This window comes from Rhinopithecus bieti, unplaced genomic scaffold (assembly GCF_001698545.2).
Source record: "Rhinopithecus bieti isolate Rb0 unplaced genomic scaffold, ASM169854v2 scaffold_5260, whole genome shotgun sequence".
Lineage (NCBI taxonomy): Eukaryota > Metazoa > Chordata > Mammalia > Primates > Cercopithecidae > Rhinopithecus > Rhinopithecus bieti.
Window position 1 is genome coordinate 1,102,290 of NW_016805896.1, and position 20,755 is coordinate 1,123,044.

The window sequence follows — 20,755 nt, forward strand, 5'->3', positions numbered from 1 at the left end:
AAGCGTGTTTTTCCCCTGATACAGTTGGAAATTTTAGAAGTTCAATTTGTGGCAATACCTAATACAATGTTAGATAAATATTTATTAAACAGACTGACTATTAATTTTTCTTAAGTTATTGCTAAAACATTTGCTTAAAACGATATAACAAACCTCTTCTTGTTTACTGTGTAAAATACTCTAAGAAATAAATACACTTTTCCAGAAATTTAATTTATATTTTAAATTTTAGAATAAAAGAAAGCTAACTGAAATAACTCAACCACATAAATCAAATTAACTCAAAATTAAAATCTGATTTCTGAAAAATCTCATAGCAAACAAAGAATAGCCTCATATGCATAATGAGGTAAAGGATTAAGACAGCCATTTAGTTAATTCAAGCTAAAAATCTTCCTTCCTATGACTTTAATGAATATTTTAAGCAAAATTACCGAAGTCTGAATTTATCTGGAAAGCTGCCGTGGCTTTTCAGGGAACTTTCCATGGATGTAAACACTGACAATATTACTTTTCTAAAGAGCTTCATAATTTAAATTTTAGTGTTTGTCACACATCGTTAGATTTACAGACTTCTATTTCCAGCATTCTCTTAATTAAGACAGTCCTTCTAGATAGAGGGATTAAAAATTATTAAAGTAAGGAACTTCTCACACAGGTCACAGATGTGAACATTAAGCCACAGAAAATTTAAGAATTCTTAGTTGTAACTGTAGACATGGCATTTTTGGCAAAGGTTGGCTTTTTAGTCTTTTCCTTAAAGCTCTTGTATGTCACAAATACATTCTGTAAGCTTAAGTGTGATGATGAACAAATGCCAGGTTTGAGGCACCTTTTTTTAAACTATTTTAAGCAAGACATTTGTCTCTATATGAACTTTAATGAACTTGTGCTGAGCTTATTTTAGTGATACACTGGACTGGTTCTCAAAATTGGTTTGTGTCAGAAACATCTGCAATTTTTTTTTAACTGTCCACTTCAGAACTGTAGTCTTCTTGTCTCCACTGCAGCTGTCCTGAAAATGTATCTATGAGGGATCTATGCATTATAAAATCTCCCCAGATGATCTTGACAGATGGTAGGGGTTAGAACCATGGGCAGGTGGCTAATTTAGGTTGAAATGAAAACATATTTGGACCAAACTTATAAATACATTGAAGTGTTTATTTCAGTGTGAATATTTAAGTTGAAGATGTTAATTCAATCTTTACATACATTGTTTTTGGCTTTATTGCCAACAACAGTACAGATCTTTTTTCACATTTTATCTCTATCCTGAGTTTAAACAAATTGTAATGTCATAATGGAAATGGTTTTATTTCTGTATACAACAAAGACAGGTAGAAACGAATTGCAATTAGAAATCACTTTGAAAATCTCTGTGATTAGGGAAAAATTCTAACTTATAAGCAGTACTTGAGTACATAAAAACAAGGAACTTTCTGAATTATGCTTCATTTAGGGTGAACAAACACAAAAAATGGTGGGAGATCTGATCTATTCACAATACCCAGAAAATGTACAGCGTACATTTCAAAATGAGAAGAGAAAATTCTGTCCTTTTAAAGACAGAGTACCAAACACCCTGAAAAAGAGGGAATAATCATGCGGGAAAGTTATTTTTACAAAGTTAATGCAATTTAAGAATTTACTTCACCGAGACAGTAGAATGTTTTAAAAGGAATTTTAAAAAATTTACAAAGCAGAAGTTCTGATTAACCATTTACTTCTTCCAAACCGTATAACTATTGAGAGGACAGTAATAGTAAAGTCTGCTTCCTTTCTGGAAAAGCAAGGAGAAGCTCTACTAATTCTAACATATATTTCAGGGAGCACAGAAGTTGCAATAAAGTTGAAATTAGTAGTACAGAGCTCTATGCTTCAGACTACCTGATGCCTTCTGACTCCTGTTGCTGATGTTTCAGTAAGAAAGTTGCAGTGAATGGTTAACCCTCTTTACAACCATCCAGAAAAAGACATCTGCAATTGCTCCAGGTCTCCTCTTCTCTCTGTCTCTCTCTCTCAACACCTCATTCGATCTCATGCAATGCTCTTCACTTGAAGGCAGATCCTTTGACCTAAGCAGATTATTGTAGATGCCTGAAGGACACAGCCAGCTAACTGCGCTTCTCAAGGAAGAGATTGGGCTCCAAATAGGACACTAAGCTTTTCAGCCGTCTGCTTATTTACCTAGTCAGCAAGATGCAGTGTCTCTGGGTGCTTAGTGGACTCCTGGGGAATCAGAGGAGAAACAAAAGCAGAAGTGGCAGCCGCTGCAAATCTGGGAGTCGGTGCCATTAAAGGAAGCAGTTGCTAATAAGGGCCTGTGAGACCTAGGTTTCCTTGGTTTCCATGACAGTTATTAGGTACCATAGAAATTGAATTGTCTCCCACAATGCTCTTAGGGGAGAGGGGGTGCTCCAGTGACAAAGCAGTTCCATTATGACTTGCAGTAAATCGTCCTTTGGAGAATGCAGTACTCCCTGGATTATTTGCTCTTGCATTTCTTGTAACTCCCCTTTCAATGTGTTTAACATTTTGACCAGAAGACTCTGGCCTCTGCTGCACAGTGTCTCAAACACTATTTTTCCCCTTTTTGTTTAGACCTGAGCTTGGCAAAGCAAGGATATGAACAATTGTGCAGGTGGGCTACTCAGGGCGAGTGAAGAGATAAGGCATCCAATCAGGGATTGGCCACCTGCAGCCCTGCCAATATGCCCCTCCACCAGATTTCTGTAATCCCAGCACGGGAGACTGCCAGCAATGGGAGAAATTCAATGGGCAGAAACAAAGAGAAGAACAAGGAAGTCGAGGTAAGAGGAGGTTTAATTTAATAAAATCAGAGAGCCAAGCCACTGTTGCCAACACTGCTCTCTGCACCGTGGGACATGGCAAGGGCTTCAGAGCAGCTGGATCCCAGCTCTTGGTGTGTAACAGTAGATTGGAAGAGAATTACTTGTAACTGACAGGGACATATTAAACTTTACCTCTATTTTGTGAATGAAGAGAGGAGCCAGATCCATAAGGACACTTCCTACTTGACAGATGGAAAGTTTTGCCTCTTTTTCTAAACCATCTACAGAGTCATTTTTGACTTTTATGTCTTGTGGGTTACAACCGGCTGTTCTGGGTTGGCTCTGGACATTGCTGTGGTACATTTTCACACAGTGGAACTGGTGATGCTGGCTAATTCTGCTCACTGCCCATTAAGCTAGTATATTTGAAGATAACTGTCTTAACAAAGGGACAGAGAAGCCAGTTATGACACGGAATACATAACATGAATTAGTCCCTCATAGGATCTATTTGCTCTTCATTCATTGGCAGTGCATGGTTGTGTATGACTGTTGTTTGATATCTGTACATTTATATTTTGTTCTTCTGAAAAAAGGCTTCCTTTGAAACTTCACACAGGTTATAATTTTCAACTTCTCACATTGAGTCTTTATTTTGCAGGGAAATTTAGCACCAGTTGTTCTAAGTTAACCTGCTTGAAAGATCATATGCTGGAAACTTATTTCAAAGGTTTTTAAGAAAGGGATTGAACTGAACACAGTCAAGGATATTGAGTGGAAATGTCATAAATGTTGTTGTGTTCCCCTAAAAGGGAGCTTGAGATAGAATGCCAGAAACTGTAATCCTCTTGTCTCTTTAACATAACTATTTTCTAGTCCTCAGGTGTCCTTAGCTTTGTAGGAGATGGGCTTTGTCTACCTCCAGTTCTACATGTTAATGTTTTTCTTTTAATCAAGAATAGGTGCTGGAGACAGAGGGAGCAGCAAACAAAACATAAAGCAAATAAAATAAAGGAAATGGGAGTGGAGCATCAAGGAGTGTCTAAAAGGAAAACACTAATAAATTTGAATACACATTCAAATGAGAAAATGTATTTGCAGCCTCTTTCTACTTTATTTGAACTGATTTTGAAAATGTCATTCAATGGCAATGAGTTCTTGATGTGGCTAGAATTTGTAGATAACTTTGGGAGATTTTTCTAAGTTAGTACAAGAGATACTTTTACATTAGTAATTGCCTCATGATAAACACATCAAATATTTCTGGAATTTCTGAGAATTAAACATCTTGTAAAGAAACTTCAGCAGTCCAGAATGCTCAGGCACATTCTCTAGGGTGTCTCTTTTCTTCGACTTGGAAATGTGATTATTAGAATATGAAACAGGTTTCTCTTAAGTCTGCTGGTGTTAGGTGGAGAAGGTGGGGTACACTGATCAATTCTGCAAATAGGTATAGAAATGCCAAAAGCAAGATTCATAAAAGTTATACATGGCTTACTTACAGTAAAATTTCTGGATAAATTTAAGATAATGTTGAAGAAAACTTTATGTGAAGATATCGGGTGGCAAATTTGTTTGGTATCTGGAATGGTCAGCATCTGAATAATATTTGGAAAAGAAAACACTGTGTCAATTCCAGGTCTTTGCCAGAAATCTGTTTCTGTAGATGTCTACTTGGCACAAATTGAGATGGCTTACATAATTTTTAAAGAACAAATAAATATTTTTTATGTTAGAAATAATGGTGAAATTATTCTATGTCAAGTAAAAATAGCCACAATCGTTATCCAGATATGGATATTAATCCACATCTTTAAACATCTTCACAAATATCTTGAATTATTAAAACATGTATGGCTTTATTTCTTTCAGGGTCAAAAACCACTCTCATGTGTCACAATGGGAGGTAGTGGGCATTTTTAAGGAAAGAAGAGGTTAATTAAGAGAAAACAGAAGAAACTGTGAGCCTTCATATAATTTCTAAAAGAGATACAGTTCTGAATGTCAGAAAGGGAAGCACTTATAATGTTTCAAATGCTTCTTGGTTTTCTATAGGATGTGGTTAAAAGTTTCCTTTTAAAAGCATGTTTAAAATATATTAGTCAATCTTGTAGGCTATTGAATAACTTGTTTTGATAAGCTAAATAAATAGTCTAAAAGAATTGTAAATGCCTTTAAGGTGGATAAATTAAACAGCATACACCTGTGTGTTGGATAGTAAGAAGAATCAATGATTTCTGTAATTTCAAGTGGTGATGCTTTCTAAAGAAAAGCAATACATCTTGTACATATATGGACATTTCCTGATGAACAAATGAGAAACATCCTTTCTTGAAGTTTCCTTAATGTTTTTTCTTGTCCTAAAGTTATCCAAAGCATGCATATGTGCATTGGGCAAATGATCTAATTTCAGAATTAAGAATTTAGTTGTAACTAACTTAAGTTAGTAAATTAAATTAAAAACTAATTTGAATTTAATGCAACTTCTCTTCATTCAAAACTTAGTGACTCTTACCTAATGTATTAACTTGATATCATATTTCTTAAGCCATATGAAGAAAAAAATAGGAAAACTGTCAATCATAGTTGAAATACAGAAGATCCATCCTGTTAAGAATATCATGAAAAGATTTCTAAAATTTTTTTTGTTGATTTTTTAACAGCATAGATCTTCTATATTTTAAGATTTAAAAAAAAATTCCTACCTCTAGCTTTATAATAAAATATATATTTGGCATGCCATAATATTATAATCATCTCTATTTGGTTAATAACCCTGAAAGTACAAAACACAAAATAATATATTATGTGCAGTTTGAATACAGTTGATATTAAGGGTTAGAGAAGGGATGTAGGTTTACCTTTCAGAGGCACCAGCTCTGGAGGTTGATTAGGCAGTTAAAATGAAGTGCCTTAGATTTGCATTCCTGGCACAAGATTTTATTAGCACAACCAGAGTGGTTACTACAACCACTTCACTTCTTATGAAGTGAGTAGATATTGGTACATTATGAAGCTACAGAAAATTTAGCATAATACAGTAGTCAAAAGAATTAATTTACACTTGGAGACTGCATATATGTGATGGAATATTTGAGTGCTAGCTCCAGGAGAGTTCTGGAAGGAAATTACTAATCAGATGTTCCTTGGTAAATGGAATCGATAAAGGAAATAAAATGGTTTAGATTCACCTACACCTTGGGAAAACCACATTCTTGGGAAAGCTTTGGGAGAAGATACCTCTTCAAAATGGTTCATAGTTCCAGATTTCTTTTTCTTTTCTGGTTGAATGTCAGTTTGACAGTTTAGCCTCTTTATATCTTATTCACCTACTTTTCTAAATAGACCATTTGCTTCTATTAATTCATTCTTCTTTTTTAGATATGTCCACACCACTTACTACACTGTAAATAATTCACATTAGAGATTTGGATCTAAAAGACATCTGTCTCTTCCAAGGGCAGTAAATTTTATTAATCAAATTCTTAGCCCTCTAGGTGTAACTTAAATTCCTACTCCAGATCTGGAAATTATAATAATTGTACAAATTCCAGTATTTAGTTGACCTCTAGCACATATTCCTTATACTTCCCTGGGATTTGTAAGCAAATGCATCTATGAGTTGTAAGTGCAGAGCTACAGCATGGATGGGGCCAAAGCTGTTTTTGGCACCACCTGCACTGCATACTGCTATATTCTTTCTCAACACACTGAGTCTATAACTTAGATGATGGGAGGGAACTAAGAGGCAAAAATAAGACGTGAGTTCTTTGCTTCTGATCCTTCTTACTTTCAAGCTGACCACACATGGTTATCATCCTTTAGAAAGATTTAGGAGGAAAACAAAAACCAAATCCCTTTGTTTGCATGTACATTTTCTTTCACTATTGCCATTATTTTGTGATTTCTACCTCAGTTTTACATTTTTTTTTCAAAAGAATATTTAGTTTTCTTCCTAAGATATCCCTTTTAAGATCTTCTACTTGCCTTTCCAATGATAGCTCATGGGCCATCTCTTGTTTTCAAAGTAGCTGGAGATCTGTTACTAGGGAATCTCTTTCGGTACAGATTCCAGTAACCTGGAAAAATATGGCTTTTTACTATATATTTTCATTTTGAAAATAATGGCAAGGTACTGATTTATTTATTCTGATTTTTAGTAAAAAAATTAAAAAATTAAAAAAACATATTTAGTCTCAGGGCCAGAGCTGAGATTAGTATTCAGGCTACTCTGGGCTCAAGTCTTACATTTTTTCTTTACAGTTAAGATAACTTAATCTTTTCACATTACTTAAGTAAAATTCGTAGAAGCAAAGGATCCCAAAATCAGAAAGTTCCTTAAAAATATTCATTTTAATTTACATTCCACCAATGAAGTCCTTAGAGAATAAAGAGTTTGCCAATGTCACATAACTAGTTAGTGGTGAATTTGGAACAAAAATTCAGGCCATTGACTACCAGTCTACTGCTCTTTCTATCACCACTACATTTAGCAATCTTTTTTTCAGACACCAAGTTATTCCCCCCGAAGAGTTAATGTAACCCCCAAACCTGCTAACCTCTAAGTGAAGGGAGTTTTGATTTCTCTTTGTTATGGTGTCTGCCATCGTAAGATCAGATGGAATATACAGTGGGTGTTATTTTAAAATATAACTAGAATTCATTTTATTCAAATTCAGAAAATATGGAAAAAATTAAATAATAATGGGCAAAGTAATTTAATAGGGAGGATACTGGGACATAATTCAGAATATTTGAAATAGAATCCTGGCTTCATCAAGGCCTCTTAACCTTGAGTAAATAACTCACTTAGCCTTTCAAGTTTGTCTCCTTGAGAAAAAAGTACATTTTCACTAGATCTCATTTTGAAAATAAGATTTCATTTTCTTCTATTATCCCTTGAAAATGATCATGTGGCCATGCTTCACTTTGGCACACAAAGGCCATGTTTGTCTTCAAATGCATATTTGTCTCAGGCAGGATAGGCCTGAGTAGTGAGGACTCGCCTCTAATGGACATCTGTTGTGATTACTGTGCATCATCCATGTTTACTTCTGGTAACAGTGTTCAAAGAACCAACCCTCCCCATTCTCAGTCATGTCGTTTGGGATGGGCCTTCATTGGCTTAAAGTAATCAGTGTATCACAATACTCTGTCATGGTAACTGGTCCAGGAATGGATACTTGATTCCATCGAATCAATGACACACACTGAACCTTTAAAATGGTTTTTGGGAAGAGACATCTTTTTGTCCTGAAGACTTCTGAAGTAAACTTGCTTTCTTCTAATGGGTGGCTTATATAAGGACACGTGAGATATACTGAGGGAAAAGGCTGGAGCTTCAAAGGGACCACAGATGCTCCCAATGCTGAAGCTGACTTGGAAATAGGCAGAAAAGAGAGAGAGAAAAAAAAAAAAAAAAAAAAAACATTCTGGGTGATATTGTTTGGGCTAGTGGATCAGTCCTTCTTTAAAACCAATCCTTGTTAAAAACCAGTTTTCCAATGAAGTGATTTGATATATGTCCTTTATTGTTTAAGCTGTATTTTTGGTAGAATGTTATGACACTTACAACATTAAGGACTCTAAATGGTACTTTGCCAAAGGGCAGTTGCAATAATTTCCTGCTTCGTTACCTGTGTAGCAACTGGCTTATGAGATGGGAAATAGCTGGGATCTGGGGAAAGCAATCACAAACATTAATTTTTGAATAGCCTGTGCTGAGAGCACATTTACTCGGAGCATACAGGTTAATGCGCTATATTAACCAAATGAAATGCATTTTTAGCAGGTGTGAATCTGACACTACAGGGTGAATGCCAAGGGGTAGAAAGGCTAATTCTCTTTTTCATTTCTTCAGAAAACACTTTCCAACTACTTGCCTAAGTCTAAATTGAGTATTAGAGTCCCATGTGCTTAGAGTGAATTCCACTGAGTATGCTAATAGTGTGAAAATAATTTTATATAATGAAAATCAGGAAATTTCCATATTATTGTTTGCTTTGAGCAATGAAATTAGCATAATTCACGTTAATTTTTCTTGTTTAAAACAGATGTTGTGGATAATTGCATTAATAAGTAAGACTGAATAATATATTTTATAGACTATTAAATGAAAACAATTTAGTAATTGCTGTCACACCCTGGTCAGTATTTTTTAAATTGTGGCCCCAATTAGGCAGGTAGATTGTTGAAACTCCTCCCTGGTGTAGAACTTTACAATTTTTTATTATGAATTTTTAGCTGATTTAATGAGACTCCATGTGGTCATTGTGTTTGAAAGATTGTTGAACAAAAACTTCATGTGGAAGAGTATTGGAGCATTGGAGGAGCAGGTGTAGCTCTGCATGTTTTATTAATCAGGATTTTTAAAACTTGCTGATTAGCCAACATTTAGCTCAATTCTTTGTAGCACAAAGGGAGCACTGACAATGCCAGCATGGATTTAGAATCCCTCAATTTGAGGTACTGCTGAAGTGGGAGGATCACAGACTGAGAGCATTGCTTTCCCCCCAGCTCATTCCCAGGAATATCACCCTGAGCCACTTGCAGCAGCCTTCAAAACCTCCAGGTGAGGATGAGAAATGACATCTATTCGATTCTCATTCTCTTCCTTGTCTCTGCGACCCTGTTAAATAATTGAAAGAGGCATGACACGGGGGTAGAGCTGGTGATAGCATTCTGCTCTTAAAAGAGTGAAAAGGAGACTGAAGAAAAGGACAAAGTGCTTCTAGGTGCTGGGTGTCTGACTTTTGGCTTTCAGCCTGTCATCTTTCACCTTGACTATCCCATTCATCAAATTGTGCAAATCTGGATAATGAAAGTGAAGCAGGCAAATGAAGTGGGCTTACTTTCACTCAACCAAAGGTTGCACATTTTCTGCTACAAAGCAACATGGTGCATTCTTTAGGATTGTACTTTTGATGCCAACATGAATAAAAGGGAGTTTCTTAGGAAGAAAAACAATTCTGGCACCAGGAAACCACTGGATGCACAATGCTGCAGGGCACAGATAATGAAGCTCATGTGTGAGTTACAGTAAAACATTTAAATGAGGCACCAGCTATACAGTTTCACACATGGTCAGATTCTATAGTAATTATCGTTACCTGTAAACCTAAATAGGTTTATTTCTAAGTGAGCTCCGTACAGTGGTCTATGCCTACGAATGCTTAGTGAATGAAAGTTGTTATGTTTAACGTGTACAGAGTTAGATCTGTAGCACAGTTTTACTTTCTAATTTTATTCAAAATTAATGATCAAAACTTACAAATGTTAGAGATTTGTCATTGCAAATTTTACAAACCTTCAAAAATTCCAATACAGCAATCTGTTTTATTTTAACCTAAAACTACTTTCTGTATGATCATTGACTATGTGAAACTACTACTAGGGTTCATTTAGATTTTGGAAGAAGTGATTACTGCATACACTTCGCTGATTATACAGTGAAGGACTCATCTTTGACTGTTAGTTTTACCATCTGACTCAGGCACTCTTTGTGGCCCCATGAGATAGTAAGAGAACTTCATGCTTTAGAATGAAAGGGCCCCAAATCCCAGTATTCTGGGAAGCTAAGATGTGAGGATCACTTGAGGCCAGGAGTTCAAGACCAGCATCATCAGCAACATAATGGTACCCTGTCTATATAAAATATTAAAAACAAAAATTGTCCATGCATGGTGGCACATGCCTGCAGTCCTATCTACTTGGGAGTCTGAGGTTGGAGTATTGCTTGAGCCAGGAGTTGGAGGCTATAATGAGCCACTGTCCTCCAGCCTGGGTGACAGAGCGGGATCTTGTCTCTAAGAATAAAACAACAACAACAACAACAACAACAACAACAACAACAACAACAACAGAAAAGTAAAAAATACAAACAAAAAATCCCAAGGAATCACTTATATGTTATATGACTATTTCGATGGGCAACAGAGTGAAGTGGTTAAAAGCTTGTATCTGGAAGGAGACTGACTGGGTTCAAATTTGGGCTATGCTGCTTTGCAGCTGTGGAAACTCAGGTCACTTTCCATCTCTGTGCCTCAGTTTCCTCATATATAAAATAATGACAAATATGAGAACTACCTCATAAAGTTATGAGACTTCAAATAAGTTAATATCTCTAAGGTTCTAAGATTTACCGGGATAAAATAAACACCATTAAGTGCTTGATAAATAAAAGTGCTAAAGGAGTCAATTCCCTATGTTGACTATATTTTTCATCAACATATTTTATTATTCTTAGTGAACATGGCTTATTAATTGATATCTTCTATTGTGATGAGAAAATATTTAAGGTTGCATGGCTCCATAGATTGTGCCTTTATAGTAATTATGATAAAATTAATGATAATAAAAAGACCAACACATTGGTATTTGAAGTGTGCCAATGGCCTGACCTCTACTTAAACAGACCGTGTTTGTTTGCCTTAGATAAGGGAAATCTAACCTTATGGCTTTTCTTTGCTGACTTGGTGTCAGTCTCAGAACTGCTCAACCATGAATTATCTGGAATCAAGAATTTATAATGAAATACATGCTAATCCTTATTTTATGCTATTTTTTTCAACATTTCATGGGCTTTTGAACATTGTAAATATTTGTTATTTTGGTAATTATTTTTACTTGTTCACTTTTATGGTAGTAATGCTCTTGATTACCATTTATTTTATCATTTGTTAGGTTTTGTAAAGAACAGGCCATGCTGTGAAAAGCTAAAATAGCTAATAATAATGAATGAAAACGTACGTTGAAAGTTTATATTTATAGGATTATTTTGTGAATATATCTGAGTGCTTAGAGAAATGGTAATTTTTTTCATTTTTCTAAATCGCATCAAAACTTTTCTTAAAAACGAATCATGCTGAAAAGCACTTAAAATGTTCTTCAACTGCACAATGATGACTTCATTAAATTGTTGTACTAACAACATTTAGCTGAGGTCTTGGCCCGCTTCATTTCTACGTGAATTGCTCTGTGAAGTTTTTTTTTTTTTCTTTTGATAATCTTTGGGAATATCAATGCTTGTAACATCCACAAAATGACTTTTGGAGAATAGAAATGGCCTAAGAAAAACCCTCTTAACTGAATTTGAATTAGGATAACAAAATATGATAATTGAGGGGCTTATGTATATGGACTGGTTAACACTTAGGTGATGGCTAAGAGGAAACAGTCACAGTCCCTTTGTTTGATGTCAACAAGGGAGGTTTTCGTTTTCCCCCAGATGCCTTAAGCTGTGGAAATCCTAGTTATAACAGCCCTGAATGTAGCTACTGATCAGGATTTCTTCTCTTCTTGAATTTATTTTTATACATTCTTGGCAAACAGCATTGACAGATAATTTCCCTGACTGACTTGTTAAACTAATGCATTATGACAGTAAAAAGTGACTTTTCTCTAATCCTGACACTAATGTTAATAACAATTATATATTTTATATAATTATAATAATCACTATTGTTCTAGCTGATAATTATTGAACACTGATGAAGTGTTCAATAAGCACTGTTTTACATTTCATCAAACTCACAACTGTTCTATGAAATGGTATTTCAGTTGCTATTTCTGTGTAATAAATTGGCCCAAAACTTAGTGACTTAACACAACTATTTTTTAACGCCTGTGAATTCAGTGGCTCAGAAATGTGAACAGTGCACAGTGCGATGCTTAACTGTGTTTGGCTATAACTCCAAGTCATGACTGAAATGCGGTGCATAGAAATATCTGAAGCCTCATTGACTCAGATGTCAGACACGTGATTTGAGATGTTTAGAAGAATAAGACTGCCAACCAGAAAACATCCATGTGACCTACTCCCGTGATTTTGCTTCTTCACATCATGGTACTTTAGCGAAGTCAGGCTTCAATTGGACTCATTGTTCTAAGTGTGAGTTTTACAGCAAACAAATCAGAAGTTGCACTGCGTTTTAACAACCCAGTCTCAGAAATCACCAAACATCATTTAGGCAGTAGCCTATTGGTTTAAACAATTCCTCACATAACTACTCAGATGCAAAGGGAGTGGATATGGATCCTACTTTTTGATGGAAGTTGGGTCAAATAATTTTGGGCCCTTGCTTTAAAATCACCATAATTTGCCTTGTGGCCACAATTATTTATATTTCTTCCTTTGTATTCTAGGGTACAAAATACTATTATATCCTTTGCCAAGACCTCTAAAGTATCACCTCATTCTGTCATCAAACACAAGTCTAGGACCTTTATGTCTAAATTTTCCAGCTGCAGATGAGTTTTCTTAGGAACAGTTCTAGTATAGTTGCTTTCATTCTGAAGACCTCTGAAATAAAGAGACAGCTTATCTGTCCTCTACACACTTGCCCTGTTAGATGACCACCAGTGCTTCTCCTGTTCAAAAAGAAAGAAAAATAAGAGACACACAGCAGTCACTTGTCCATAGCAATTCTGAAATCCAGCTGGGCACGTGTTGCTAGCTCTTCAACTAGGATCTACTTTTATTTCCCCCAAACAGTTTTCTGATGTTCTTGGTTCCTCTCTTTAATGCATTATTTTTTAAAAAAATAGGTATGGCTTGCATTTCAAATAAGATGCCCTCTTAATATTGCTTTGTGCTCAAAATGGTGGCAAGTCCAAAGGCATCTTTCATTTTGTACTGACTCCATCCAATCCAAATCGACCAATATTTTTAAACATTGTATGGGCTTCCTGTGTATCAACTTATAATCCAGTTTGTTAGAAAAAAGTAATACCCGAAGTCTCTTTGAGATAAACTCTTTTCTATTTTGGCCTCTTGTGAGGCTGCTGGACCTAAGGCCCTTATGATTCTCAGAATCCATATTGTTCAATAGAGGAGGCCAATCAGAGATGCTCTTAAGATCCTTAGAAGGCTTTGTTTCTTTGAAAGAGTTTATAAGGCGTCACTTCCAATCTTTCTAAGCTCTTACTGAAGGGCTGTAAAGCCAATCCCTTGATTTCATCTTAATCCTGGAATGTTTACCTGAAAAGAGCTGTGATTTGATATTTGACTTGAGGCATTTTTTTTCTAATTTGAGATTATTCTGCTGGTAACGACTGAGGAAGGTAAATACTTCTACTTTTAAACCCAGCAAGTCAAGGCTCCTTTATAGTTTATCTAAATTTTGGTTGAAAGCTGAACTTTTCTTTCAGTTGGTCTCTCCATTTGTGTCTTATATGTAGCCCGGAAATCCAATTAGCTATTTTGTCCATCACAAGTGAGAGTGTTCTAAACTTTCTCCCATTAACAATGCTCACTCTTTGTTAAGCCTTTGATAATAATTTCTTCTCAAGGTCTGCATTAGTCAGAGTTGAAAGTTGGATGTGTGTGTGTGTGTGTGTGTGTGTGTGTGTGTGTGTGTGTGAGAGAGAGAGAGAGAGATTGATTTATTATGAGAAATTGGCTTATGTAATTATGGAGGCTGAAAAGTCCCGAGATTGGCAAGCTGGAGAACAAGGAAAGTTGGTGGTATGAGTTCATTTCAAAAGCTGGCAAGATTTGAGACTCAAGAAGAGCCAGTTTTCTAGTTGGAATCTAAAGGCAGAAAAAATCCTATGTCCCAGATCAAGCAGTCAGGCAGGAGGAATTCTTGCTTAGCCTTTTATTTTTAAATTCAGGACTTGAATTAATTGGATGAGGGCCACTCATATTTGTGAAGGGAATTTGCTTTACTCAGTTTACCAACTTAATTGTTAATCTCATTTAGAAACTCCCTCAGAGACATACCCAGAATAACTCTGGCCAAATGTCTGGTTACCCAGTGACTCAGTCAAGTTGACACATAAACACTATCACCAGGTCTTTCTGGCTTCTACCTGATACCTGCTCCCAAAGCCAAGGCAGATGTTTTGGGTTTCTATGATAGCACTTTTTCAGGTACCATATATCTATTATAATTTCTTTTACTATATACAAATGACTTTAAAACTGAGTGGCTTAAAACAAATACTCCTATGCTTATGAATTGTGTGCATTAGAAATTCAAACAGGGTATAGCAGGTATGGTTTTTCACTATTCCCTGATTCCTGGGCTTCAACTGGAAAGATTCAAAGGTTGGAGAGTAACTCAACAGTTGGAATCATCTGGTTTGTTCACCTGCATTTCTGGTATGTGAGTTACAAAGAGTCTAAGAATAGGACTGCCAGCTGAAGCACCTACACATGGCTGTGTGTGTCATTGGCTTCCTTACAGCATGGTGATCTTAGAATAGTCTAATTTCCTAATGGAAGCTCAGCACTTCAAGAGTGAGTGTTTCACCAATCAAGGCTAAGCTGTATCACCTTTTATGACCAAGTCTTGAAAGTCATGCAGTCTTATTTCCACCATCCTCTATTGATTGAAACAGTTACAAGCTCACCCCATTCAAGATTAGGGGTCACAGACCCTACCTTTTAAAGGAAGTGATGTCAAATAATTTGGGAACCATGTCTAAAACCACCACACACAGGTACTCTCATTATCTTCATTTTACAGCTCAGGAATTTAGGGCACAGAAAGTGTGGTGCTTTCTCCAACAACACACATTTAATAAGAAGCAAAGCCAGGATGTAAACTCAGGCAGTCTGATTCCAGAGGCCATATTCAAAAATTACTGCATTACCTTATTTTTTCCTGCTGTGCTATACAGAGGTGTGTTTTAGCATCCTAGTCCTTGAAGAAGAAAATTCACATCATTAAATTATTTATTTATTCAACGAACATTTGTGCCAACAAGAGCCAAGCATTGGGCTTGTTACTCAGAATATGTTGGTGAACAAGAGGGACATGACTTTGTCTTTTTCTTAGTGCAGCATAAAATCTAGTTTATCATTACTTTTCTCAGAATTCTGATGTCATTTCTTGCAATGTTTATTCCATTTATTAGAATTAAGATTTAATTTAGCCTTGGATTTATTCTATGTGACTATGGTAGGTTAATTACTGGAACAACTCCTATTTGTTTCCATCTCGTTGTATTCAAGTCCTTTGGTATTGCCCTCCAGTGCCATTTCTGGGCATGGATATGTGACTTCCTTTGGCCAATGGGAAAGCTAAAAACTAATGCAAGCTGAGCCTTGAAAAATACTTGTGAATTAGCATTTGCCCTTTCACTTTTCTTGAAAATTGGATAAGGCCAGAGTAGCTTTTGGATAATGAGGGACATGTAGCCCAGCCATTTCTGTTACCCCTAGCTAACAGCCAGTCACCAGACAGTTGAGTGAGGCTAAGAACAAGCAGCTCCCAGCTGATGGCAGTTATATGAACAAGTCTGGCTGAGATTATTTGAGGCTGACGTAAACAATCCAAAAGTATCATGAGCTAAATACAATGCAAGTTGTTGAAAGTCACTATGTTGGTTATATAGCAACAGAAATCTGATACAGTGGTCTTTAAAATATATGCTCCTTTCCTCTGTTATAGATTATGACTTTATACTTGGTAAATTTGTACAACTGGTTATTATAATCTTTGAAGAAGTTAAATTCAGATTTTATGCTTGCAACACTATGTTTTTTGAAAGGATACGACAATCTATTTTAATACCACATTAACATATAGAAATCATCTTTGCCATTGCTAGATTGATTAATTTCAACTGCTAAATTAACTTTACAACCATAACAATTACACTGTTAGTAACTAATTCTGATTCTTCTGAATTGAGCCCCTTAGATTTCTATACCTAATAGAGCTTTTAAACGTATACATTAAAACTTTTTATTACAAATATACCTTGCATATAAATAAATATAGTACTTAATAATGCATTGTACTTGAAATTTTAAAACTTGAGCAATTTCTAATACAAACTGTAAAATCCTTTTGGCAGTGTTCTTTCCCTTGTGTAATTCATATTTCACTATTTTGATCAATTTTTAAAAATTTTTATTGTACTTTAAGCTCTGGGATACATGTGCAGAACGTGCAGGTTTGTTACATAGGTATAATGTGCCATGGTGGTTTGCTGCATCCATCAACCTGTCATCTACATTAGGTATTTCTCCTAATGCTATCTCTCTGCTAGCTCCTCATCCCCTGAGAGGCCCCAGTGTGTGATATTCCCCTTCTTGTGTCCCTGTGTTCTCATTGTTCAACTCCCATTTATGAGTGAGAACATGCAGTGTTTGGTTTTCTGTTCCTGTGTTAGTTTGCTGAGAATGATGGTTTCCAGCTTCATCCAAGTCCCTGCAAAGGATATGAACTCATCCTTTTTTATTGTTGCATAGTATTCTATGGTGTATGTGTGCCACGTTTTCTTTATCTAGTCTATTACTGATGGGCATTTGGGTTGGTTCCAAGTCTTTGCTATTGTGAACAGTGCCACAATAAACATACATGTGCATGTGTCTTCCATACTTCTTAAGTATGTAGCCTTGTATTTGGAAGGCTTAATAATTTTGGATGATATCTTAAGAGACAGTCTTCTCATCTAACCTTGGGCCTTTAAACATTAGTAGCTCTCCAATATATCTTACCATGGAGACATATTTATTTTAAACACAGGAGCAAAGGTTCTGTTTTATTGTATTTACTTGGTCCATTCCACCACTCCCTGGCTTTCTAATTGCATTTATTGAGTTTTAGTTTCTGTAACTCCACTCTGGTCCAGCGTCCATGTTTGACAAGCCATTTGGCCACATTTGCCTAGTATGTCAGCCTCAAATACTTACTCCATTCCAACCTTAGTCTTTCTATTAACTTTGGTTTCTTAGAACCCTCATTAATAGAACAAACCTGACTAGCAAATCTAACATGACTTGAATTAGTCCACTCTAAAACACTACAGTTAAGTTATACATAACACAACTGTTTCCTTAGTTTTCTATAACCATGGACTGTTCTTCAGTTTGGGGCAAGGTAAGCTAACTTCTGCCTCAGAGGTTAAAAATTACTGTTTTTACTTACCTATTCATGCTTTTCTCCTGAGTCTTCATGTGGATGGCTCTACCATTTGTCTGAATTTATCTGAAATAATACTGCAGCATCCTGCCTTACGCTGTATCCCACTGGTTGGTTTTATTTGCTTCATTAATATGGATCACTATCTGAAATTGCCTACTCCGTTTATTCCTACTTGCAAATAATAGGGTATGAGAGAGAAGTGTGTTGTTTCTCTTCTTGGTTACAGCACAGTACTCAGAGCAGTGTTGACACATTGCAGCCCTGCTGTAAATATTCATAGAATGAGGACATCTTATTTAGAACTAGTGAAATTGAGAGTCTCACTGTAGTCTGTAATGTTCAGAAATTGCCAGGGATATTGTGCCTAGTTCCAATTGTTGCATTTTAAGAGCACTGTTGGCAACTAAAATTTTCTAAGAAATGGGCCACCAAGGTAAGTGAAGAGACTTGAAATATTTGTTTTCATAAAAATCTGTTTTTGGAACATATATTGGTATGTCTTAGAGAATAAAGATTATACATAAAATCAAAATTTGTTGAGATGATTGGAGAGCTGACCTGGGGGAATATTGAGTGTTAAGAGTCTGATGATAAGTTAGGTTAACAGTAATCAAACTCCTCTTTTTCAGGTAAATAGAAATAGGTTCCTGACTTTTTAATATACAAATATGACCCAAAATGTTAGAGATCTTGATATGTGGGGATAAAACTGAAATCTAGACTTCTTTATTTCTAGTGCATTGTTCTTTATACTGTATTTGTCTTCCTTTCCACTTAACATTATTGTTTTCTCAAACACTTGAAAGGTTTGTTCATCTATCCATTCATCTATGTATCCATCCATCTGCCCATCCATCCGTGTATCCATTCTTCCATCAAACATTTATTGAGTACTTACTATCTGTATTCATGACTAATCTGTTTTGAAAGAGTTAATGGATGACTCAGCGTATTTCCCAGGTGGCCTGAGTGGCCCCAAGGCACTATAGGACCCATGGGAGGATGGGAAAATTGAAGGTTCTTTACTCAGGTTGCTTGACTTGAAGCACTGCCGGGTCCCTGTTTTCAGTCAGATTATTGTAAAACTAGAAGTTTACAACATACTACTTTTCAAACTAGTTGACTACCTCGAAACAAATATTTTGAAACACCTACCATGTGCCTAGCACTATAAAGAAATATCATGAACAGAACCTTGAAAATTCTCTTGTGTGAGAGTAGACTAAGTCACTGTGTCTTGTATTGGAGGCTGTATCTCTCTCGGGCCCTCTGAATATGTGAGATCTACTGGCTTTAGCTCTTGCTTTGCCCTAATTATCATCCTCCTGCCTTCCTTCTTGCCAAGTGTCATTTTGATGATTCCATGAAAAATGTTTCTTTGAATAGAAATCCTGCTTATTTAAATAATGATTGTTTTCCACACTTTAGATCATTTTGAGACTCTGTTTGCTGTCATTCCCCTTACGTTTTCCCCCAAAACATGTGTTATGGAATAAATAATTTTACTACATTGAGTAGCATCATTTCTTATACCATTTCATATTTCTACTGTAATATACATTTTTGAATGATAAATGCATTGATTAATAAGCTACATGACATCAAGTTTAAGAAAATTGGATCGTAGAAGCATGTTGCATGTAGCATATATTTCTGTTTCATGTCATTTATTTTGATCTGTTGCCCATCCAGATGGACTACAACATATGCTACGTTTATCACTGGAGGTAAATAATGGAAGGATGAACATACAGTCTGAGAAAAATCATTTTTACTTTTACATTAAATCTAATTTAGTTTTCTGTAAAAGCAGGAAACCATGTTAAAAAATATTCCTGTTGTTCTGTCATGTTCCAACTGTATTGGCAAGAATCAATACCTCCAAAAGAATGACAGCTTCCCTGAAATATATCACCACACTGACAAGGATCTCTTTGAACACATTTTAAAGCATCCTCATTCTAGCAAAAATTTGCTTTAACTTGTAGAAAATGCCATAGGGAACGTACAGAATTTCACGATACTGCTTTTACATTTTTCTTACTTGAAATGGTACTCTTAAATATTGAGCTTAGCACAAAATATGGAAATGCAAATAGAGTTTACCAGCTGTGTATGTGAAGAGGGAAAATGTGATCTTCCTTTCTCTGGCAGTGTGTGAGCTACATTTTGCTCCTAGAAATGCCTTTCTGCCTCTTTTTTGTCAAGAGAAGCAGTTGGTCACTCTAGAGAGCACTTGCCCAAACTCACCCTACTCTGTATCTGCTGAAAAAACTCCCAGCCACGTTCCTATGGCTAGCTGCAGTGCTCAGCTGTGGCTTCTTTATGAGCTCTGCAATCCAGGATATTTCTAGGCCCTCTAAGTCCTGTTTTCCTCCCTGCTTTACATAAGCCTGGGGGAGCAATTAAGCTTAGCCCTCCTAATTAATGCACTTTGTCTAGACACAGTGATTTTGGATAAACAATTTCTGAGCCAGGAAGTCTACTCTTTATTTTGTTGCATTTTATTTTCCACGGCGGATTGCACTTCAGAGCTGTTTGTTAGATGAAGGCCAGATGGAAGAGGAATGGTGCTGAGTGAGGAAGGAAATGGTGGCCCAGTATTAGGATATGGGTGTCTGCATCTACAATCCCATAGTTCTCTTAAGTGCAAATAGTATGGTGTGCCCAACTGGGAAGAGGAACCCAGAACCATAGGAAAGCAGAAAGTGTTTATAAAGTGCTCAGCATAGAGTAGGAGCTCAACAAACAGTGGTAAGGTATAATGGTGTTTTTGATTAATGCTCATTAAAAGCTGTTAATATTATTCGATGGCAGTAATGTGTATGAAATAAATGAGATTTTTCTGAGTTTTCGAGAAAGACATGATGTGTGTTATTATTGTCTTTGCAACAAGTAGTGAAATGCATTTCCAAATGCTGATTTTAGAAATTGGCCACATAGAAATCTCAGTCTAAATTTTCCTCTCACTTTATTTTATTTATTTATTTTGCCCTGCCTATGGAGCATGAGTGCCTTTAGGTGAGTTTTTAAAATGTCTTGCAAAAAACCAAATCAAGAATTTCATTTTTTCCTAGGTGC